Raw genomic sequence first — 9,441 nt, 5'->3', positions numbered from 1 at the left:
TGGCAGCTGACGTACAGACGATCGAGAGAGAGTGCGCCCTGATCAACCAATGTCCAGGTAGGGGTAGACGTGAATCCCCCCCTTTCCTGAGATACACTGCCACCACCAGCTTGGTGAAGTCCCTTGGGGCGGAGGTCAATCCGAGGGGCAGGACCTGAAACTGAAAATGTGAGTCACCAACCACAAACCTCGGGTACTTCCTGTGCTTGGGATGAATAGGCACATGCAAGTAAGCATCCTTGAGGTCGAGACACACCAACCAATCTGGAAGTGTAAGGACCTGGTGGACTTGAGAAAGAGTTACCATCTTGAACTTGTCCTTCCTGAGGAGCTTGTTCAAACCAAGCAAGTCCATGATGGGTCTCAATCCTCTGTCTTTTTTCTGGATCAAAAAATATGGGGAATACCAGCCCTTGTTCCTCTTCGCTACAGGCACCAGTTCTATGGTGCCTTTCTCCAGCAGGGACAGGATTTCCTGCGCAAGGAGCGGATCCAGACGCTTCAAAGAGAGCTTCCCCAGTGGATTGTCGTGAGGCCTCTTCCGGAAAGGAAGGCAATAGCCATGGGCTATGATCTCCAGAACCCACACATCTGAAGTAATGGCACTCAATTCTCCTAGATGCAGTGCAAGTCTTCCCCCAACCAGCAAACCATGGGACATTGTCTCATGACTGAGCGGATGCAGCTGCGGCAGTGCCTGAGGACAAGGAGGCAATTGCCTGAGCGGCTTTGACACCTCGAGTACCTTGCTTTCCACCTCTGGTACTCCTACGGTGGTCCCTTTGACTGGCAGCTCCTCTCGATCTACCCAAGGTAGAGTAGTACCGAAAGGAACCTCCCTCCATTGCTGTCCCCTAGGACGAAAAGGCAGAGGTTGATGAACCGCAGCGCTCACAAACTTTGCTGCAGCTTTGGAGGTCTGCAACCTCTCAAGGCTCTCGTCAGCCTTGCTGCCAAACAGATGGACACCATCAAAGAGCATATTGAGAAGCCGGGATTGCACATCAGGAGCAAACCCCGATGTCCGCAACCACGCAAACCTGCGTATCATGGTGCTCGCAGCCATGGACCGGCTGACACAGTCTGCCGCGTCCAAACCCGACTGAACGGATTCACACATGGCATCCTTGCCGTCTTGCACGAGGGCTAGAAAACCATCCCGTTCTTCTCCTTCGGGAATATGCACAGTCGCCAAAGATGCGCAGTTCCACACAGTGCGAGTGAATCTCTCCAAGGCACAAACGGAGCTGGCTGCCTTCAAAGCCATACCCCCAGAAGAAAATACCTTCTTCGCCCAACCATCAAAGCGCTTATTGTCCCCATCAGGAGCGATGGTAGGGTAAGCAGCCTGCTTCGCGGGAGCAGTAGCCGCCTACACCGCCAAAATCTCCAGAGGAGGGTGCAATGACAAGTAGCAGGGGTCACTACTGGCTGGGCAGTATTTTTTCAGAAGCGACTTACTAACTGCGGGAGACTCTCCGGAGCAGTCCAAGCTGCCGCCACCCTCCTCTGCCAAGCCATGTAAAATGGCAACATCGGGTCAAGTGGGTGGACCTTGGTCCAGGATGTCCGTGAGATCATCCTGATCAAAACCAGTCACCCTTGACATAAGACGCCTATACGAAGATTCGGCATGCGACCCAGGCTCAGGCCTGCCAAACTCCACCTCTGGAGAGGTTTCAAGACCACTGGCATCATGCAAGGACTGATGGAGTTCTTCCATCTGACTGTGCCCAGACAACAAGTCATCCGGGACATCAGGAGGCACAGCCATCTCCTCATCAGACCCTTCTTCCACCTCAGAAATATAATCCAAGGGTTGGAACAAATCTCTGGGAGGAGGACCAGAATAGGGCTAAAGAATAGGCCTCACTGACTTACTCAGAGCCTTTCTCGGAGGTTCCACAGCCCTCCGGGGCACCTCCAGCAATTCCTCCACAAACGGTGCAGAAGGAATCGGCGTCGACCGAGGGGCCGACAGCATCTACAACCTCTTCGAAGCCGAAGTCCAGTGAGTGCCCTTTGACGGACACGGCACCAATGGCGTCGACGCCTTCCTCGAAGGCTTCACAGGATCCGCCGGTCTCGATCGCGCCGACCGCCCGAGCCCGAAGGCGTGCGAGCAGTGGACCGAGCCCGTTCCCTGCCAGCTTCTTTCAAAGGCGCGGACAGAACAGTGTCCTATTCTGGCGGCAACGAAGTCTTGGTAGGACAAGTCAACCGTCTTGTGCAATCTGATGGGGAAGGCGACCGATGACGGCGCTTCCTAGAATGCCTCAAAGAAGCAGAGGAATGGCAGGAACCACTCTTGGACAGAGACCCCCTGGACCTTCGGCAACGCAGAGTCACCTCTCAAATTGTCTGTCGAAAGGCCCGCGGATTTCGACTTATGGGGCTTAGACACCCTACTTACCTTCAACTTCTTATGTTCCTGTAAGGCCTTAGATGTCAGGCACTGGCAGTCATCACAATCGTCGGTGGCGTGGCTTTCGCCTAGGCACTAGAGGCAGATGTCGTGTGGGTCTGTGATGGATATTTTCGACCTGCAGTCCCGACATTTCTTAAAGCCCGGCTTCGGGGTCGCAGAAGACGAAGACAGTTAGCGAAAAGTAAGAATTGAGCGCGCCGAGCTTCCAAAGCAAACAAGTTTGCGGAAAAAACATAACAGGCTACAGGCGCTGTGCGTCCTATATATAACATCCGGTGAGATCGACCCTCGACAGAGGCCCTCGAGGAAAAACATATCGACGTCGACGACGCAGGATGCCCTACGCCGAAATGTATTCCGAAGCAGCACAGCTGTGGTCATTACCTGTCAGAGATGTGGAATACGTCGGAGGACACAATCCCCTCAAAACACAGCAACATAACACCGCCTCTCCATGACAAGAAACAACCTACACACCACCAGCATGTCACAACATCCAACACATACACTCCAGCTGAACCAACATCACAATTGGCCAAACGCAGGGAAGAAACCGACCAATAGGGCGTAACTAACCATCCAGTGACTTACCTGGGCCAACCAAACCATGTTCACCACCCACCGTAGCAAAATGGCAAGCACCTTCTGTTCATGGCCCCCACCCATGAATCTTGATGGCGCCACCCAAGCACAAACCTGCCCACCAAGGGCAACCAAGTCAACACAGCAAACCTGAAACAGACCACCTTTTACTCCTAGCTGCCACAGAGCAGTCTTAGGGCTACCACCCCTAAGCGCAACTGCCCAACACAGGCACTGACGCACAGGTAAGGCACTCAACTAGGGCATACCTAACATTCTACTGGAATCCAACACTAAGCATGGCCATCACTCTTCAACCAAAATCACTTAACACCAAACAGAACAAATGCACACACCATGAATGACTCCAAACACCACGGAGAGACAAAAACACAAACCACAACACAGAATGGCAAACACTGCACCTCATCACCACCACAAGTGTGCCCAAGGACAGCAAATCTATACCACACTCAAAAATGCAGGTTTGTTAGCCAGACAAACATGTAACAAGCAAGAACCAAAACAACTTCCCACACGGCGGTAGAACATGTTGAGTGCCACGACTCAACACTTCGATGTATTAAGTACCAATAGCATAAGCATGGGGATTACCACACAGTGCTTGTGGGCGAAATGTGAAAAAGAAGAAATCCAAATTGTGAAAGGCAAATCGAAAAAAATGGCAACTAGGATCCAATCCTACAGTATGTTACCAACTACTAAAAGTTTTGCTCAAACACTGAGCGCACACTATGCCAAAGCATTACGCTCAGCACACAGCAAACATGAGACAGCCTTTACCACTGGGGCCTGTAAATCTCATGCATTTGACCACAAGCACTAAATTGCCTTCTAAGTGCAACAAAACTTACGCCTTTGACCAGAATACTAAACTGTGTATCAGACACAACTTCTCTAACACTCTAGGCATGACTGCACATTACCACACAGATGCATGTCATAGCACACACCATGGTACACACTCATCAGGGATGCAACAGTGTTCTGAAACAAACTAGCATGACTATACCCTCTCGCAATCAGGTGTACGTCACACTCACTGTAATAAACCCCCATCAGGCAAGACAGTGTTCCAGAAGCTCACATCTCACTGTGCACCTACTCACCCAGGCATGTCATCACACTCACCATCAGATACTACACATTATCTCAGCAGATGTGCACTACAAATACCATGGTGCAGATCAACAAAACTAGAACGCCTTGAGCGCTCTTTACATTGAATATTCCAAATTTCCTCAAATCTGGAATGTAACTTCCAAGTACTTGAAACAACCTGAAAAGCCTCAAAACGGTTATGCTAACATCAGCACACAACCTCTAATATGTGGGTGATGCCTACAAATTATCCATGCCACACCACAAAGTAAACAGAAACCAATTTAATTGTAAATCCAGTCGACAACTCTTAAGTTTATAAGAGACCATGCTACAGCATGAATAAATAAAGTCCAGTTCTGCAAATCCTCAAAATGTTACCTTGTCGTCAACTTTCAATGTTATGCTTACTAGCCAACATAGCCGCAAGAAATACTCCAACATACACACTTGTAACAACTATACACTTCCATTCACAGAAACGATGCTGGTGCAAACATACCAAACAGATGCCAATACGGTTACATCACACAGAAACGTTTCTGGCCAACACACTGCAAAATTCATGGAACAAATGTCATAAAAACTACTTCAGGTTGCACCAAACATTTCCACTTTGCTTTAAAATGGCAAAACCTGAAGTGTCTTCACTTCCAAAATCATATTGTCTATAAAAAACTCCTTGTAGATCAGCAGCCCAGACTGCCATTGACAACGGGAGTGTTTGGTGCCAGATACTACTCTTGAACTCATGGAACGGTAAAACCGTGATAGGGGCTCTAAAAGCATCAGCCCTGTGATGGGTCAATGTGTCACTGAGTAAAATCGCCCACTCCGTATTTCTAAAAAGACTAGTTTTAAAACAGTACCTCGATATGACAGAAGGCAGCTGCTTCTCTGTCGCACTCCGCTGCTGCCCAACAATTAACACAGCTTCCACTCACACGTCTAAACTTCTGCCGCTCTGATGGGCTCTGCACTGCCAGCTCCCCATAGAAACATGTGCCGCTTTGAAGCAATCCTCGAGCACCCAACTCCACTCACAGTTCAGTTGGGTCCCATGTCCTCTTGAATGAAACGCAGGAATTGTTCTCCCCAGTTCTGAGCTCCACTCCTAAAACATGATCATCATCACGTCTGCAGCACGTATGACGGTCCTTTCTTCTACACACTTGCTGCATGTGATGCAAAGGTTCAGAACACGATCCTCTGGCATTCCAAGTGGTCGCCAACCCCTGCAATTCGGCAAGTGGCGTCGTCATAAGCTGTTTTGGGGTTTAGGGCAACTGAGCTCTGCTTAAAAGACAAACATTGTATTTCTCACCCCTGTGCCACAGCAATTAACCCGGGTCGGGCGAACAGCCCTGGAGTCCCTTCCATGCCTCGTAGATCCCTCCTCACATTCTAAACGTCTCCTTTTGCGTATTGCAAAACACCGGTGTCACAAAGGAAGGACCCACAGAAATCTCACATGAGGGATCACTACCGGTCACTCTTTACTGAGAGCATTGATAAACACTTGCTCTCCTGAAACTCTAGGAACAGTTTTTAATAGTCTTGCTCGCCCTGGATGGTGGGGGCAGAAGGACCCCTCGTCCTTTCCCCAAAACATATGCTCCTGCGTGCACCCCCAGCCGCACCTTACTTGTCCTTTCCTATATTTTGTCCATCTGCAGATGACTCTTCAAGAGCTCATTCATCTTCATGATCATCATCATCTCCACCTCTTGGGCCCGGATCAGGACCAGGTCGACGCCAGTTGTTAGAGTGTCCTTCAGGCAGCACAGGTAAGACAGATGTTACTTTATTAAGTTACAACAATTAGGCACATACAATGACAGTACATGTATAGGAGCAGGAAAGAAGCCCACTGGCTCCCACCAACCAGGCTTCATTATTTCAACTGCCATAGGTGGAACACTCACACACACCAACAACATTCCAACTCATCCAACATTCTACACATGACGGCACTCAGTCACTGACATCATTCCAACTCTGCACACACTCTGATCCGTTTTACCAAGAAGGCCCACAACCAGGTGCACCTCCTCAGAGGTATTCTTCCTTTTCTCACATTCCCCCAGAATCGCACCGTCTCCAGAGCCCTGGTTCTCTCTAGGCTGGACTATTGCAACATCATCTTTCTCAATCTGCCTTCCTCTACTCTCCGCCCTCTGTAACTAATTCAGAACAGGATTGCAAGACTTATCCTTGGGCTCAAGCAGAGGGACTAACTCACCATCCCCGAAATCTCTCCACTGGCTCCTGGTGGATGCAAGGATCAAGTTCAAGACACTCTGCATCGTCAACAAGGATTTCTGGGGCCGGGGCTCACATTACACCCAACTCTCTCTTCCAAAATACCTGCCTTCACGAGCCGCTTGCTCAACTACCTCTAACTCCGAGGGTCAGACGCTTTTCCAGGCTGAGAGTGGGGGAGGGGGGTAGATCTCTCCTCTGCAGGTGCCTCCCTCTGAACGGCCTCCCTGCCCCATAAACTTGAGCCAGACCACCTGAAGTTCCAGAAGCAGCTGAAGACCTTCCCTTTCTCCACTGCTTTCTCCCTCTCCCTCCCCTGCTGACCTACCCGTCTGCTGCGCCGAATGGTTGCTTGACTACCCTCAGAATCTCACCAGGTACCAGGCTCCTCCAGTATCGGTCTCCCCTGCACTGCCTCCGGGCCTACCATGTACTTAGGGGCTGTAACTGTAAACCTCTACTGTCCCCGGCCTCCTAGCACTTATCCAGAGCCGCGCTGCCCTGGCTACACTTGCTTCATGTAGGATTCTTGGAGGTCCTTTAATCTACCTTCCTCAGAGTTAAATTCCTCTGGTACAGGAGTTGCAGATCCCTGCAACTCAAAAGGTCTCTCCTGATCCGAATTCTCCCCTTCTTCATAAATAGATAAGGCTCTGGAATGATCAGATCTTGGAAATGGTATAAATCCCATTTCCAGAGCAGAAGGGGCCAAATTTGTCATAATTGGCTGAGAAAACGTGGACGTTAAAGGCTTCGAAGCCACGAAAAAGGCGTCGAGAAAGTTGGTAGAGGCCTCGAGGAACTCTAGAGTATCGAATTCTACTCGAGGTTGTCGATGACATTCTCGTGATCGAGGCTCTGGGTATGGCCAATGGCTGTGAGGTGGCCGTGGGTTTGTCCTTTCTCGGCATTGACGTCGAAGACAGCATCGAATCGACTGACCTGTGCGTCGAAGAACCCGTCGATAATGGCGTCGAAGACACAGATCTATGCGTCGAAGGGATTTTCGACGATGGTGTCGAAGACGCGACCTTGCCTTTACTCGAGGGTTCGTGACGCTCTCGAGTAGCTTCTTTCGCCGGGTGCTGCGACTCGCGGCATTTTGATTTTTTGGGTCTTTCACCCACGGTATCACCCTCAGCAGTCTTCGAGGGGGTCGAGGCCGCTTTCTCGAAGACGCTAAGCATCTTTTTCCTGAATTCCTCCCACTCAGCCTGAGAGCTATGTTTTGTGGGGCAGGAGACCCTTTTCGGGGAAACGGAAGACGAGGAAGGGGATCTTCGGTGTCTCTTTTTTGAATGATTAGATCTCGAAGAGTGATGGGAACTGCTTCGAGACCTAGAACGAGAATGTCTTGTAATGGCGAGGAGACGAATGTCTCGACTCCACCGAGGAAACTTTCAAAGAAGTTTAAACTGCCTTACCCCTCTCGAGCTTCCCCTTACGCTCCTTCAAGGCTTTCGCCGTCATGGACATGCAGTCCTCGCACTCCGAACAATGCTGCTCGACTCCCAGGCACCACAAACAGATCCTGTGAGGATCCGTCAACAACATTTTCTTTCCACAGTCTCGACATTTTTTGAAGCCGGACTGTGGAGTCGTCGGTTTGGATGAGGAAGCCATCGAGCAGGAGTCAGTATTCGAGGAATAATGAAGTATATTTGACTGAGGAACTGAGCAATGATATTCTGAGGCACCACGAAGCGCGGAAAAACAGAACTGAGCAACGGACGCTGCGTGTGGCTATTTATAGGCATGGTGACGTCGGCGCCGATATGGTGGCTGTCGAGGGACACCAACTCGATGGACGTCCATGCGCAGCGCCCTCTACTGAGAACATTTTTTCGGAGGCCAGCAAGCTGGAGATGAATTATCAAAGATGAGGACACAATCCCTTCGAAAGATAGTCTTGTCCTCCCTCTGTCTTGTCGCGTCTAGAAACACTTGTTTTCAGGTGCGTTATAAATGACATGTCATATACTTCAAGTCGCCTTCACACTAGTCCAGAGCCTTCATGGACCTTTGGATTAGGATTGTAGGTATATTGGGACCTTTAGGTGTGTCTATTCGTCAGATCTTGCTCATAGCAGTAGTTCTAATTCTAGGTCTGTCCTGTCTATAGCTGTTTTTATTATTGGTTATGCAATACCTGTTCTGAAGTTTTGCAAAGTGCTTTACTGTTATGTTACTGAAGAAAATGTATGATATGTGATGTTTGTTCCATTAGAGATGTTTGTAAGGACACTGGAGTGAAGGTCTCATAGGATGGCACTGTGGGGGAAATTTGGGAATTGAAAATGTTATGTATTACCCTTGCATATCACTGCATTATAATGTTGAATAGGTGCTGGAAACTGCCACGCTTTAAAGGATATTTCTTGCTTATGCAATGAGACTGCAGATTGTACAGCGCATGCCTTTGCAATGAAGGCTCTTTGCCTAGCGTGTAGAAAAGCTCACCTTCTCATCTCACGCTTCGACGTGTTCCCTTTTGGCATATGTAACCATGTTTTAGGCTTCTGGTTTCTTAGGAAAAGCAGCATTTGTAGATGGAAGTCATACCGCAAGTGTTCGCCTGCCTCAGAGTGTGTGTGAATCATTAAGGAGTGTATTCACCTTGATAAACTATATTACGATATGCTGTCCTTCCTGATAACACCAACTAGCATGGCAGAGTGCAGCTGGCATCAGAGGCTTGTATAATGAGGATTTGTTCTCGGTCAGCAACATTGTTTCAAGGTGAGACCATACCATGTTGGTACCATTCTTTCCATTGAAACACATGTGCTCCTTTGGGTATAAAACAGTGCACAGAGTGAGTCTCATGCTGCCGTTGATGCCATTATGTTATTGCTGTTTACTAATAAATTGTTCACTAATCCACTGGAATCGTGAGTAGTCATTATTCCCAGCACACTTGCATTATTAAGAGTGCTCTACGTTTGCTACACTGAACCCTTCACTGCTCTCACCATCTTAAGTCTAAGCCTTGAGTTCAGTCACTCTACCCAGACAGTTTGGCTAGACTTTAGTGTTTTGTCCCTGTT

This window comes from Ambystoma mexicanum, chromosome 6q (genome assembly GCF_040938575.1).
Source record: "Ambystoma mexicanum isolate Mex_15411 chromosome 6q, UKY_AmexF1_1, whole genome shotgun sequence".
Classification (NCBI taxonomy): Eukaryota; Metazoa; Chordata; class Amphibia; order Caudata; family Ambystomatidae; genus Ambystoma; species Ambystoma mexicanum.
The sequence above is the reverse complement of the archived record's forward strand: the minus strand, read 5'-3'. Positions refer to the sequence as shown.